Here is a 16,374-nt window from a genome sequence, read left to right as displayed (position 1 = left end):
GGAGAACATTCTGGCTGTTCACTGTCCTACTGTGTTTTTTTTTTTTTTTTAATACACTAAAACCTTGATTTTACGATACCCGATTTTAAGTTTTTCTTGATTTTCTATAATAATGCCAATGAAAATCTTATAGGAATGGGTTAGAATCTGCTTCTAATATAACATTTTATAAAATAAAAACAATAGAAAAATTCTTATTAATTTCATGATAAGCAGAGCATCAGTCAGTTACTTCTGAGCATCTGCATCTTACAAGCAGCCATATTTATCCCCCAAACCATGGAGAAATTAGAAATACAATTTATGCAGGATGGAATTCCAGGTTGCATCTCAAGCCGCAATTTATCCGTAGTACGTAAATGTATTAACTGTAGCAGCTGAAGTTATTTCAGTCTCTTGTCTAACTCTGCTTCACTGACTTTTCTTCGGGCATGATTCATATTTAGACGAAACGCTTCAAATCTATGAATAGCGCAAAGTTTTGAAAATGTCATTCAAATTTATTTCGGTAGATATATTAGTCTATGTACAGTACTCGTCGCTGAAATGAGCGAAGAGATTTAGGACTGGGGGTTGATTTTGTAAGAAAAAAACGGGGAAAGAAAAACTGAATTTCCCTCGGGCATGAGCCGAGATGAATTATAGTTCAGTTATCCACTCCTGCTTAAGCTGGATAGTGAACATGGAAAATCGCTGTTCATGTGGGCCATGCTGCAAATGTACAAGGGTGAGGGCAACAAGAGGTACAAGAAGGGTCCCATACCAAACAATAGGATTAAGACTTAGTATGATATATATTACTTATGATCTGAATGTCAGCATTCATAAAAAGCCGAATAGGTATTAATAGTACAGTTTAATACTCAATAACAGTCTCGTCTTCGAAAGTTAATGAATAAACTTAATTTTTCTAAAAAAATTGACACACGGTGGTTTGTATATTGCAGTTTTAAATGATATATTGAGACCCCAAAGAAATTAATAAAAAAAATTAAACCTATTGCCTACCCTACTAAAATGTCCAATAAATATATACTAAATAAAAATGAATTTTATAACATTGCTAACGACGTTTCGAATCGAACTTTGGATATCCGTTATCAATGACAAAGCAAAGATAAAACATTTAGTTAATGTACACAGTGCGTTACTTAAGCGCGTTAATAAATAGTAACAATTCATGATTTAAAAAAATAGCAAAAAGAAACGGTTTTTTATGCGCGAACCAAAAACATTTTATTTCTGCGCATCCCCCATATTGCCCATTCATCCTCCAACCAGTGCTTAAGTTACAATACACGGTATATGGATAGCTTATGTGATATTTAGGAAAAATATAAAAATTGCCATATTTCTATGGGTCTGATTTTAATGAAATGTGAGAAAATTCGCAAAACCGTTCTAAAAGAGCGAAATATAAAATTCATCCACTGGAAATCAAGTTATTACATGCGAATGATAAAGAAATAATAATTTCCGGATTTATATTGGACAGATTTTAATTAAATTTAGATGGGTAAATAAATCTTTTTAAAAGGTCCAAATATAAAATTTCGTAAAAATCCATCTAAGAGGAGCCGAGTTATTACATGCGGACGGACATGATGAAGGTAATTGTGTATTATGCATATATGATAATGCTCCTAAAAACAGAGCATAAAACTACAAAATTAAGAAAAATAGAAGGGTGGCGCTCATGGTTAATTAATTATCTCAATTATAACTATGAATCTAGAATTACCAAAACTGGATTTGTGAAATGTATACAAGTGGATTAAGAATTAAATGATTTTGATCATATGATTAATTTTAAGCATTAAATGACCTTCAGTCATTTAATACTTAGAATAATTTTATAATAATTATAAAAATAATAAATATAATTAAAAATAAATTATAAAAATAATTTAAAAATTAATTTTTTAATTATTTTTATTTATAATTTTATGAAAAAAATTTATAATTTTTATCTTATAAAAATGTCTTATAACAGATAAAAATTACTAAAGGAATTACTACAATTAATTAATACCAAAATAATTAATTAATTTAGCATAGGTGCAACATCCTTGTATCTTTCTTAATTAAAAATATTACGCTCTTCTTTCTCTTGGCTTTGTCTTCATAAAGGATGCACAAAGTTGGATTCGAAACGTCGATAAGAATGCAATATTATTTAGAATACTGAGAGACCTGTTTGTAGGAAATTTTTACTTTGGGATTCCAATAAACAATTTAAAAGTGCATATAAAAAAAGCAGAGTCAAGTGTCAAATTTTTAATAAATTTGAGTATTAATCATACGTAATGTTTCACTCAGTATAAACTTAACATTTACCAACACACATTCTCAAATATCTTTCAATAAAATCAAATTTCCAAAAATATTTTATCAAATTAAAGATATCAGTAGTTATTGTTAATCAATGAAACAGTTTAAAAATAAAAATTTATAGAATACATTTATGTACAGTGCTTGAATTTTAATTTATTTCATTATTAGCAACGTCCTTTGCTAGACGTTACCAATAATCAAACTATGCAAATACATTACTTTATAAAATCTTTTGATTTGATAGACTTTGATCAGAATAAAATCTTTGATAGACTCGGATCACAGAATGCTGTGGTGATTGGTTTAAAAAGTCAAAAATAAGGAACGGTTTAAAGTTCGGTGGTGGGTTTATTTAATTAATAAATTTCCTTCCGCGTGACGTGCTTTTTAATTTATATCTCAAAAGGATGGATAAAGGAACAGTAAGGGGGAAAAATGTTCAAGTTGTGAGTTGATCACGTATATCCAAGAGTAATAAAAACACGCTGACACTGGTTTATCCATCACGCTGCCAGTTGTATTAGTATTAATAGTGGCATACGATGCAAAGAAGCAAGCTTACATATCCAAAACAAAATAAAACAGCATTCCATCGGCTATAATTAACTTGTCAAATGCCCCCACCCCTTTTAATTTATTCAAAATACCCATTTTTCACAGCACTTCATCCAGTCTCCTCACATGTGCCTGATTTCAAGAAGCTGCAATTTGCACAACTGAAGTCTTTCTTGGTAAGAAAGAGTTCAGTTGCGCAAATTGCACCTCAAATGACACCTCAAAGTACTCTGAAAAATGATCTCCAACAACAGGGCCGTCTTTTGGTGTTTGTAGGTCCTAGGTACTCTTCATTCCTAGCCCTCACTACATTTTATTAAAATGCCCCTGCATTATATCTTCTTTTTTTTTTTTTAAGAAATTCCAAAGTGTTCCTACAAATTTGGTAATGAAATTATTTTCACAACACTTATTCGCAATACAAACTTTAAAAAGTTAATGATTTTCCTATAGAAAACATCGAAGAAAGGATTTAACTACATTTAAAAATTAGTTTGTAGAATTATTCTATCCAACAAATACAATAATATATTAAATAAAACGATGAATTAAACTGCTGTAGCTTGGAAAAAACCATTTGAAGTATGCATACCAAGAATTTTTAAAGAAAAATTCTTAAAATCCATGATGCATGGTGTATTACTCAACAGCCTTACGGCAGCTCTGACTAAGCCTAAACACACCTTTTTTTTTTTTTTTTTTTCTTTCCCAGACACCAACAATTTTCTTGTTTATTCCTTTAACTTGTTTATTTATTTTTAGCTGAACTTTGAATACTGTATTTCGAAAATTTACCAAATTTAGCTACTGAATTAATTTTCGAAAATTCTAATATTTCTCAGCTTATAAATTATATTGGTTACTGCACTGTTACAGGAGACTTCCTGTCCTGTTGAATTATATCTACATACAGATAAATAAAAAAAAAAATGATAATAAAAGAAAGAAAAAAGGTCACTGCCCTTTATTCTGAGCTCACTTGAATGGACTAGTATAGATAATTGCTCGTGTATAATTGCAATGGACCGGTACCGTTGTCTCGTCCATGATTAAATAAATTTAATCGAACAACTAGACGGGCATGAGGAAGGGCATGTTTTATTTAACAAAATTCGCAATCCAATTCAATCAGGAAATTACATTTGTCTGATAAGCTCCATACCCAAACGTACGATATGATTATTTTAAGTTTGGACCGGCATGCACTGCGCGAAACTATTATGTCATTTACAGTCGTTTGGCTGTTGGCTAGACACATTTTCGTATATCTGCAGCAGAAATATTGGAAGCAAATCAGAAACACATTTGACCCATAAAATTGAGCATTATTAGCTAGGGTAATGCAAAATTGCTGAAGTCAATTCATTTAAAACGAATCTTTATATTAATCAAAATACAGTGTGTTCACAGGAAAATATGAGAAAAAATACAAATAATAGTTTACTAGGAGACTTCACCCCCTGCTCGCCAACCCCCACGCACGCTTTTCTATGTAAAATGTAGAGGTGTGACAGAGTAAGTCAAATCTTTTCTACGTAAAAGACACACCTGTCGAAACGCACTGATGTTCTGCCTCCCCCTTTTTACTCCCATCCTTCAGCTATCTCCCTCACTCATGCTTTTTTTTTTTCCCTTTTGTTCTCAGTCAGGAAGCCCTGGATACCCCTGATAAAGAGCAGCCAGAGTACTGTAGACAGCCTGGCTCATCTCCCAATGGTGGGAGATGAGCCAGGCTGTCTACGCAGATGGGCCCTGCGGCCAAGAAGTCAGAACAAACAACAGAATCCAACACTAAACTACACACAACACTTTTCTGTCTTTTACTGAGTTTCTGTATTCATCACAAGAGTACTGATGGTGCAGATGTGGGAACCACAGCAGGCGCCTTACCTAAACATTATGCTACTATGATCAATATCTAATCAGGAAATTACCTATGTAATTATTTACCTATTTGTAGTGACGCAACTTCCCCCGCCCACTTGTACCACGTGATCACTATCCCTCTTCTCCCATTGGCTACCCATCCCCCACTACGCAGTATTCTCAAGGTTGAATAAATATCACTATGTAATTATTTACCTGCGTTTACATATGTCACTTAGGAAAATGCCTTTTGCTTCGGGTTCCATAATGCATGAATATTGTTGCATCCGAAAGAGCAGGACTAAAATATTTACAAACTATACAAATATTTAAAATATTTACAAAATACTAAACTATTTACAAATATACAAACTAAATCGGGTCCCTCCATCAGTTGACATTACAATGGAACATCAAATGATGCCGTGGGTGGTCATGTATTACAGAGTGAAGAACGTGCACGAGGTTTATTTTTATTTTTATTAAAACTAAAGGCGGCACCCAGAACATAAGTTCAAATCCACCTAACAACTCTCAACTGAATATCTTACATCTTTCATAAAATAAATAAATAAATACAACATTGTAAAAACATAAAATATATAAATTAAATTAAAAAAACAACACCGCATAAAATTTACACTAGCAACTCATCCATAACATCAAAAACAGACTTAAACTCTAAGTATTGTTCAGGTCTTCTTGGTGAAACGAATCTTATTATCCAATTTCATCTTCAGACTTGATTGATTTGGGGCAGAACTGGGTTCGCCCCCAGAATAAGCCTCTTCCTTCCAGCAAAAACTTCTTTTGCAAAGGCCTGGAGTACTGCAAGATTACTTGCTGTTTGGATTAGCTGTTCCACTGCAGTTGAGGAAAATCCCTGGATGTCATTCTTCAGCTTTTCTCAGGATTCATTATATACAGGGTGTTTCAGTTAAACGTTTCAGAACTTCTAAGAGGGGTAGGGTACATCCTGACAACTCGAAATCATATAGCAATGTGGGGTCGGAAATGCTTTCCTGAAGCGGTGTTGTACACAGAAGCACCATAAAGAAAAGAGACCGTAAGTGAGAAATCGTTTTAATAATACATGAAAAGAAGCAAAAGGTACATGGATTAAAGTAAGTGTTCGAAGTTTCTTCCACGGGCTACAATGCACGCCTCACATCTCCGACGCATGGACATCCGAACATTCTGGAATACTCCAGGCGAATTTCGAATTTCTTCGGCAGCTACTGCGATTCTTGCAACCAGCTCCTCAGCATTGTCAACAGGGGTGTCATAAACTAGCGATTTCATATGACCCCAGAAATAAAAATCAAGACATGATAGGTCGGGTGACCGAGCAGGCCAACGCACGGGACCACCACGTCCGATCCACTGTTGACCAAATGTGACATCCAGGTAGTTACGAACATCTCCGCTATAATGGGCAGGGGCTCCATCGTGTTGGAACCACATTGTCTGTTGCGTCGATGCAGAAATCTGTTCATCTCTCAAAAGTTGTGGCAATACTTGCTGCAGAAAGATCAAGTAGATAGGTCCGGTTAGACGACACGGTAACAGGTAAGGTCCGATGAGGTGATCTCCCATAATACCGGCCCATACATTGACCGAAAATCGAATCTGTGCTGCACGACGTCGTATTGCATGCGGGTTCTCGACCGCCCAGATATGGCCGTTATGCGTGTTGAAAATTCCTTCCCTTGGGAAGGAATTTTCAACACGCATAACGGCCATATCTGGGCGGTCCTTAGGATAAATTCCTTCCCTTGGGAAGGAATTTTCACGGTCATATGAAATCGCTAGTTTATGACACCCCTGTTGACAATGCTGAGGAGCTGGTTGCAAGAATCGCAGTGGCTGCCGAAGAAATTCGAAATTCGCCTGGAGTATTCCAGAATGTTCGGATGTCCATGCGTCGGAGATGTGAGGCGTGCACTGTAGCCCGTGGAAGAAACTTCGAACACTTACTTTAATCCATGTACCTTTTGCTTCTTTTCATGTATTATTAAAACGATTTCTCACTTACGGTCTCTTTTCTTTATGGTGCTTCTGTGTACAACACCGCTTCAGGAAAGCATTTCCGACCCCACATTGCTATATGATTTCGAGTTCTCAGGATGTACCCTACCCCTCTTAGAAGTTCTGAAACGTTTAACTGAAACACCCTGTATAACACAGTCGAAGAGTATGTGGGACCAGTTCTCCTTAGCTCCACAGAAACAATCTGCAATGATTTGTGTTGCTGCTGTGGAGATAGTTCTGCAGATCCGATGGGTGCCCGGAGAAGTTCCCGTTGGACAGAGTTTAGCTTCTCTTTAATTTTACACTTAATTGCCCGGTGAAACCACGCCCCTGCAGCGAACGTGACTATGGGGAGGAACACCGCCTTGCAGTAAAGGAGTATTGTGCGCTTGGAGAGCCCCCAGTCACTCCTGGAGATCCTGACTATTGAGGCTGAGAAGTTTCTTACTTTTATGTTGAGATTCTGAAGGTGAGGGAGGAAAGTAAGTCTATGGTCAATGATGACCCCTAGGACTCGGGTTTGGGTCAAAAGAGGTAACTGCATGCCTTGGATTTTAACTTGGGGAGGCCTTCGAAGGTCGAGTTTGGCTCAAAAGATCATCATATTGGTTTTTGTTGGATTGATTCGGAGTTTATTGGTTTGAGTCCAGTCGGCAAGGTCGTCAAGAACGTGGCTTGCAGTGGTCTCAAGGGCTCGCCGAGAGCGGCCCGAGCACGAGGTTGGTGAACGTTATGGAGGCAGTTGTCTTTCAATGGACAACAACAACGTAATTATTTACCTCGCATTTGTAGTGACGTAATTGCCCCGCCTTCTTCTCCCATTGGCTCGAATAAATATCGCTAGCAGGAAAACTCTTTTAACATACAGAGAGATAAAATGCTTGAATTGTCCTCCGTTGTTAGAAATACAAAACTTCACTCTTTTCATCATGCGAGCGATAGGACAATGAGTTTGTTCTATCGCAAGCATGATTTTTATCCCGACTGTATTTTCAATTCTTGATTTGAGTTGCTGAATTCCACCCTCCAAAAGGCCAGACTTGTCTAGTCTATATGGAGGCCAGAAACCTTCGGCCACCCTCTGGTCGATATGGAGGCAGGAAAATCTCCGGCCACCCTCCACATAGACCAGAGTGGTCTGTTCTATATGGAGGATGGCCAAGGATTTCCTGGCAAACTTGCGTTTATAGTTTTGCGTGAGCGGTATGAAATTCTGCAATTAATAAAGAAAAGTTCTCATAGTGTAAACCACGCTTTTCGTCCTGAATGGCACGTCGTAGTTTCGCCCAAGTCTCGCAGTATGGGTCTGCGTTTATGGTTGTTCCTTATGGCAATCCTCGCGGATAGCACAGTGGTTATAATCACCGTATTCTCCATATGGTGGAAAAGGCGCAGGTTCGAATCCTGTAAATGACGCGACCTTTTATGGGCTTTTTACACTCCGTGATGAAGTTAGTCGGTCTTAGGCGAGGACAGCAAAGTTTATCTCTCAGAAACTTGAGCTTTTCGTGCAGCAAAACACACAAACTGACCACAGGACAACGCAATTTAGGGACATAATATACATGAATGGATGAGAGTTTTCTCGAGTAACACTAATATGACACTTCATTTGTTTGTTTGTGCCTTGTGATATGAATTCAAACAACAAAACACCTTTTCTCTTTCAAAAAACAGTAGATATGATTTTGCTTGCCAAAATTGTTTGAATTACGTCATTTCAGATGAGTCTGAAATGACGATTCCATGAAATACATGATTCCATTGTGATTGGCGTTTACTTTCTAGGGCATAATGGCTAACCCAGGTCTTGTCGCCAATCACTGTTCTGTCTGAAAAACAATCATCCTCATCTGCGTAATGCTGTTTCACAATTCCATGACCTTTTGTGAGATATTGGGAAAACTGTTGATGATCTAAAATTGTTCGTCTCTTGTCCTACCGAATTCTTTTAACTCTCTGGATCAGACTGTCATCAAAAACGAAAGTCTCCTATTTCGTCTTCCATCGTGGATACCAAGCCTCTCTCTCTAAATTTTGCTACTTTCTGGCAATTCATAATTTTTTTTCCATGTCTCTACTAGTTCAGATGGCAACCCCCACTTGTTCGTAAGGACGCTGTGTGTTTTTACTTTCTGAACGTGTACACGCAATTTACAAACACAATACACTGCCCTACCATTAATATCCGGACACCTTCCTTGAGACAAAAAAAAAAAAGAGCTTTTATTGTGTAATAAATTGCATATTTAATTTAATATTTTGTGCTGAAACCTTTGGCTTTTATGACAGCCTTCAATCCTCGCGGCATACTCTCAACCAGCTTTTTATGTGTCACGTGATATGTTCCTCCACTTGGCCTTTAATGCAGCCACCAGTTCGGCCTTGTTGTTTGGGCGATCTCGACGTGCACGTATCCGACAATCCAATACATCCCCAAGATGCTCAATAGGGTTCAGATCAGTACTCTGGGCTGGCCAATCCAACTTTTCCACACCCATGTCCTCAAACCACTCTGTTACGACCCGAGCAGTATGGCATTGTCTTGACGATATGGGCCTTCCCCGAAGTATTGCCACAATGTTGAAGTGCATAATTATCCAGATTGTTCTGGATAATTCCAGAACAATCTGGATAATTATGCACAGCATTCATGGTTTTGTCACTAATGGGCCCAAGCCATGAAAGGAACCCCATACTATGACACTGCCTACACCAAGCTTCACTGTTGGGAGGATACAATCAGGAAGGAACTGTTCCCCTGGCATTCGCCACACCCAGGAACGGCCATCAGACTGGTAGAGTGCGAACCTCGACTCGTCTGTTCATAGGACTGTTTTTCACTGATCTACAGTCCAGGATTCGAGCTCCTCACATTATGTTAATCGGCGTCTGGCATTTGTTGAGGTGATCAATGGCTTGTGAACAGCTGCACAACCATTGTAACCCATATCATGGAGTGTGGTATTGTACTAGTGCTGAATTGTACTCGTATTGTATTCGTATTGTACTAGTGCTGACATTAGTCCCAATACTCTCACAGTGGGTTTGTATGACTTGAGACAATGGTAAATTACGATTTGCGCGCACAGTTCTTAGCAGAATTCTCCTGTCCCGTTCTGTTAGTTTACGGGGTTTACCAGGTCGTTTTTTGGCAGATTCAGCCCCATTCCTCGGCCATTTGCATATGGATGTCACTACCCGTTTGACCTAGGGATCCCCAGAGTGACTGGGATATATCGTACGCTTATGTGGCATCCTGCTATCATTCCACGTTGGAAGTCCGTTAATTCTTTTGAATGTGTCATCTTGCATGCCCACTTTTACAATTGTCCGTTCGAAGCCCAGTGTGCATAGCAGGTTCTGTGACGTGTTGCATGCATAAGACCTGTTTCCCCATCCATGGAGTGGTGTTCGGATATTAATGGCAGGGCAGTGCATATGGATGCATAGAAGCAATTCTGGGTGATTCTAAAAAATAATTTGAATCTGCGCGGTAGCACAGTGGTATCATTACCGTCCTCCCCACACTGGGTGGGAAAGCCCCTCGTTCGAATCCCGTCGATGACGCGAGGAACTTTTATTGGCTTTTTTCACTCTGTGGCTGAGTTAGTCGGCCTTAGGCGTATATAGCAAGGTTTTTACCCTGGAAACACTGTGATATTTCGAATAGCAAAGCAGGCAAATCTATCAGAGAACACACGCAAGTTACAGACACGACACATGGGTAGTTAAAGTGACTTTCTCGGTGACTCAAATATAATATGGATTTTTTTTTCTGAACGGGTCTAGTAATAATTTCATATTGTTGTTGTTGTAGTAAGCATCTCCCAAGAGCATATTACTCCTTATATATTGTCTGTAAATTGCGTGTTATATGGTTATCTCAGAAAGTGCAATGCTGCTAAGGTTTCCACGTGCGACTGTGTTGGGTTATTGGGTCAACCTCAGGTGTACCGAGATTGGCCAAATAACCAAAAAGCAAGTAGAAAATCCGCCATCCTGTGGTTAGAATTAATTCGTTGATGTGAGGGGCCAGTAGAAACCAACAGGACTGGTGCAGGATAACAGAAAAGCTGGTCAGTCAAATAGCAATCCAGTATAAAACAGTAATCAAAGAGGCATTTCAGAAAGCACAACTCGTCGTACCTTGTAACGGATGGAACATCGTAGCCGTCGACCGATTCCTGCTGCTTCACACTGACTAGGGAACCAGTATACCCGAGAAAATAGTATGAGTCCATGGACCCATCTACTAGATAGATGTCAATAATGTAGGCTGGTGGTGGAGGTAATAGTGCGGGGTATTCACACAATGCGTAATGGGCTCCATAATACCAGTGACGCATCACCTGGATATCAATAGTTATCTGGAAACTGTTTACACCCAGAAGCATCCCTTCATGGCTGCAGTGTATCCATTTGCGAATGAGTTCTTCCATCAGGATAATGCGCCATATCACAAAGCCAGAATTGTGCAGAACTAGTTTCAAAAACATGAGTGAATTTAGCCTGCGGGCCAAATGAAACTTTTAGAAAGTTTCATTTGGCCCACAGTTGAAAAAGAGTTATTACCTTCCCAACCCCTTCTCCTATCCAACCATTCACAGCACAGGTTTATCAGATCCTATATGATTTCTCAGGTGGTTCTCTCAGAATTGTTGTTCATTGATATCCTGTGTCCCTTTCACCGTGAAGCCAAGTGTCCATTGCACATGCCGATATCAAACTATTGGATGAAATGGCTCTACGAGATAACCAACAACTTGTACGCACTGACCATTTCCCCTAAAAATATATCCATCCAAATAATGTGAGAGGAACTCATCACAAAGAAAAGAATATAAAACATATTTGGCAGTCAGTTGAATCACGGTCAACTCAAGTTCGCGTACTACTATATCCTGGTAGGCAAGGACCAAGGAATGGCAGACGTTGACGATGCCAACAGGCCCCAGAAATAATCCAACACATCACCGCGGGATGCAGGGTAATCACCCAGACGAAGTACACTCGTAGACACGACCAAGTCGCCAGGATAATACATCAGAAGCTATCGTAAAGATACCAGTTCATCAAAGAAGGTGTAAAATACCAACCCCAAGCCGTACTAAAGATTCCTACTCACAAACTATACTGGAACCGCGACATAATCACGTGTCTGTTATCGATAATAACGAAGACCAGCAACCTCCAAAAAACCTAAGAGGAAAAGATTAGAAAGTAAACAGACCTAAGACAAGAAGTCAACGAAATCTGGAATATGAAACAAGAAATGACCATCCTGATTATCGTGTCGACCACGGTGATCGGGATTGCCATGAACCCAGAAAGGGAGACACGGATTTGTCCCCATAAATTTTACTGAATTTTAAGTATACATTTTTATATTTTATTAAAAAATATAATATAGTCGAAGCAATTTATAGAGACCCTCTTTTTAACGTCCCATACGTTATAACGTCCTATGTGGTAGGTTCCGGCCAATTTCTCATTGACCTAATGCTATTTTATGAACAATTTATATAACGACCGTTTTTTTATTCTCCTGGGGGTAGTTATATAGAGCTTCGACTGTATAGTTAAAATTTACATTACAAATAATATGTTTTATGAGTAAACCAACAGCGTTTCATGTTAATAAAAATAGAGGAGCCCTCCCATAGGGGCTCAAAAATTCCAGCTGTGCGACTCATTTCGAGATATGGACAAAAAAAACAAATTACAAAATAAATCAAATCAAATCGGGATTTCTATTTGTCCAAATTTAACGAAATATGGGATGGCCACACTAACCTTTCTAAAAGACCTAATTCTAATATTTCAAATAATCCATCCATTGGGAGTCGAGTTGCCACATGAGGAGGGAAGAACATCGGGAGGGCAGTAAGTGATTTACACAATTATGAACGCACCTATGAAATAAGCCAAGTGCGCGATAATAATATGGTAACTTGAGGAATCAAAGCCTATTATAAGTATTTTATAGCCTTTTTCCTTTTTTTCTTTTACTCTGAAATCCAGTAGTATTGCATAAGAAACAATTTGTAATCGTATATCTCTCCATACGCTGAGATTAACACACGATCTTAAATCTTAAATGAATCTTATATATATATATATATATATATATATATGTATTATTTATTTAAAATTACATTAAACGTGCACACATGCCAAAAAATCCAATGTTTACAGACACAAACAGATCGGTAAACTCATTCGTTTCCAGCTAATCAGGAAAACAAACAACTCACATTTAAAGTTTGTTTTCCTTTAAGTCTCTTCGATTTTTTTTTTTTAGTATATGAATTTACGCGTTTCTTGTATGAGTCACTGTGACTCACTTGGTAACTGGTTGAAGAGATCTCTTGATGTTTACATAAACATCAATAACGTTACGGGTGAAAATATACCATCCACAGATCCTTGCTATACACCATTCCAATACATAAGACGTCACTGGATAACCATGAAAAATTCTAATAAATTAATCAAGAGTCATAAAGTCAGAGATCAAATAATGTCCAACACCATAAGAAAATCTTAATTTTTTTTTCATATAAAACAAAAGCACAATTTCATATAAACAAACTTGTGTAAACAAGGCCGGTGAATGTAGAGCTTCTTAAACCAAACAAATACCGTTTTACATGACCTGTTTTAAAAATTGCTTTTAATTTTAAATATAATTTTAAATAAGTCCGAAAACGAACTTTGTAATATCGTTTTTAGGATAATAACCTCAATCTCGTAACTTCCATTCCACAATTTGACAATAATTCCGTAGTTGTATATTCCCGGAAACGCTATAACGATTTCATTCGAAATTTCCAATTCCAAATGGAAAGAAAATTCCATTTTCTTTCCATTGGAAAGCTTCAGAAATGTTAATTTAAACTGACTTATCCAATTTAAACGCAATTTATGTCTTAAAAATCGGGAATTTTCATATACCGAAACATTTTATGTTTTTAAACTTCCCGTCATACGACCTTCCAGTTACATCAACTCCCTGTTTATGCTCCTGTACGACCAGAAAGAATTCCTCTTTAGGAGAAATCTTCAGCTGTGTTAGCATCCTTGGATCTTGTCAAAAATAGCATCCCGCCACGGCTTAGCGTAGTATCGAATTTTATACTGGCGCGATGGTTAACCTCATTAGGCGTTGCTAACAACAGACGACTCAACCCGTTGTTCAAATAGTACTCAATAAAATACTTTTTACTTACCACTCCTTCGATTTAAGTTGACTTTGCAAAACGCTGTAAAGAAAATCGTTATACAGTCTTCACAGTTTCGAAGCGTACCACCATCTTTGATCGTACTGTCGCTATCGTTTCAGTGAGACCGCGCTCTGCTGTCGATATTGCGGGCGAGCAACGGCGTTCGTAAACGCTTGTCGTCAACATTGCTTCACCCCTAATTGTAAAGTAGAGCATCCCACACAAGAACGCGTAGCACGTGTAACTCGCTCGTTTCGACAAGCGAGACAAGATAGTGATGAAATCCTATACCGTGTGCTATGAAAAATTTCAAAATTAAAAATTTTAATTTATTATGCTTACTCTGATGTTTATGAGTTCAAGTATCGGAATTTGAAATGGGGATGAAAGCGCAAATATCAGCCATTTTGTTTTGCAATCTCCCGAAACTCTTTTTTTCGTTTTCTTATATAACGGTATATAAACAGTAAAAATATGAACATAAAAGTTTAATTTTTTCATAATTTGTAATACGCAGAAAAAACAAACCTAAAAATATAATAATAATAAATAATTATTATTCTTACTCTGATATTTATGAACAGAAGAAATAATCCGGAATAGGCTTAGCAAAGTGCGTACTGTATAAGAATTTCAATTGTGCATAAAAAGGCGATTCAGCTTTTTTTTTCCTTCTTCTTTTTTTTTTTTTTTGACATCTTCCGAAACTTTTTCTCCTTTTTTACATAACAGTAAGAATATAACATGTAAACAGTAAAAATATGAAAATAAAGGCTTAATTACTCCATAATTTGTAATACGCAGCAGACACAAACTTAAAAAAAATTAATAATAATAATTAATAAATAAATAATAGTAAATAAATAAATAAAATAACATAAGTAAAACAAGACGAAATAATATAAATTTAGAATAATTTAAAAATTATACTAACGAAAAACTGCATTTTTATGTTATTTTATTTCAATTTGAACTGCACATACTAGGTGGAAACCTGATCATCCATTTATTATACTTACGCTGATATTCATGAACCAAAGAAATAATCCGGATTAACGAATTGCTTATTATAATTCCAAATGCTTATAAAAACGCAATTTCCATTTTTCTGCTATCCCGAAACCTTTTCCGCTTTCTTATATAGCAATAAGAATATAATATATAAAAAGTAATAATATGAACATAAAAGCTTAATAATTTCTCCATGATACTTTGTAGTGCGCAGAAGGTATAAAACTAAAAAAATAAATAAATAAATAATAATAATAATAAATAAATAAAATAAGTAAAACAAGGTGAAATAATATACATATAGAATATATCAAAAATATATAGATCAAAATCTTAATTTTTTATATTATTTTATTCCAATTTGAATTGCGCAAGCTAGGTGGAAACTCGATCAGCAAACGCAATTTTATACCAGAAAATTAAAAATGCTTTAAATATAAATGATACTAAAAAAATGAGCAAATACTGTTGCAAATTTTATTCATTCTTCGCCATATTAGCCATCTAGAAGGTAGCCAATAGCTCCCCAGGGGCTAACTGGTCAGTATGGGCTTGGCAAATCCAGGGTGGACATCGTCGTACTTCTCTCTCTCTCTCTATCTCTCTCTCTCAGAGTAACTCGGGAATTTTTTTTGGCTGATGCAGAATAAGCCTCAGGCTTCCTTGCATCATATGGCTAATAATAATAATAAAAACACTTAAAAATTTGCAATATTTCTATAAAAATACGTCAGTCGGAATTTTCTAACTCCATTATAATATTTACCTTCTATCTGCACAAGCAGAATTTTTCTGCGCTCCTATATGAAGTAGAAATCGAGGGCTCTAGCTGTCCCCACCGCCATTAAACGTCTCTTCACAGCTGAATACTGGCTGCTCTGCAAGGCTCTTTATAAACACCAAATCCTATAAGACTGCACTACAACTGTTTTGGTTATAATTATTATTATTATTATTATTATTATTATTAGCCATATGGTACAAGGAAGCCTGAGGCTTTTGCTGCACCAGCCAAAAAAAAAAAAAAAAAAATTTCTAACTTACCCTGAGAGAGAGAGAGAGAAAAGTAGAAGGGAATCACCATGGAAGAGAAGAATGATGATATCCAGCTCAGGACCCTGGGTGTGGGTGTGCCAAGCCCATACTTACCAGATGTGAGTCCCCGGGGTTATAACGTTCCAGTACAACTATATGAGTCCTTAAAAGGATTGTCAAAAATTAATGAAATCTAGTAAATAACGACTATCGGGATCTTTAATGATCACTTTCCCTAAAGTAAGGAATTTCCTGATTTCTGTATATGGAGAATTTCAAAAGGCCATCATCATTACCTGGATCAATCTGTTTGAAG

At 36.9% G+C, this 16,374-nt stretch overlaps 1 protein-coding gene across 2 annotated transcripts in view; it reads right to left on the bottom strand.

Annotated features, from left to right (window-relative positions):
- Nucleotides 1–14,158, bottom strand: part of LOC150076831 (MIF4G domain-containing protein) — a 117,861-nt gene extending 103,703 nt beyond the window's left edge. For both annotated transcript variants that reach the window (XM_090386208.1, XM_090386209.1), the window contains exon 1: nucleotides 14,019–14,158. The gene's annotated coding sequence lies outside the window, so the exon portion shown is untranslated. The remainder of the gene's footprint in view (nucleotides 1–14,018) is intronic.
- Between the last annotated feature and the right edge of the window lie 2,216 nt (nucleotides 14,159–16,374).

The sequence above is a fragment of the Mastigoproctus giganteus genome, chromosome 12, assembly GCF_048544385.1.
Source record: "Mastigoproctus giganteus isolate SK-2022 chromosome 12, ASM4854438v1, whole genome shotgun sequence".
Classification (NCBI taxonomy): Eukaryota; Metazoa; Arthropoda; class Arachnida; order Uropygi; family Thelyphonidae; genus Mastigoproctus; species Mastigoproctus giganteus.
Note: the sequence above shows the minus strand (reverse complement) of the source record. Positions and strands in the feature narration are given on the sequence as shown.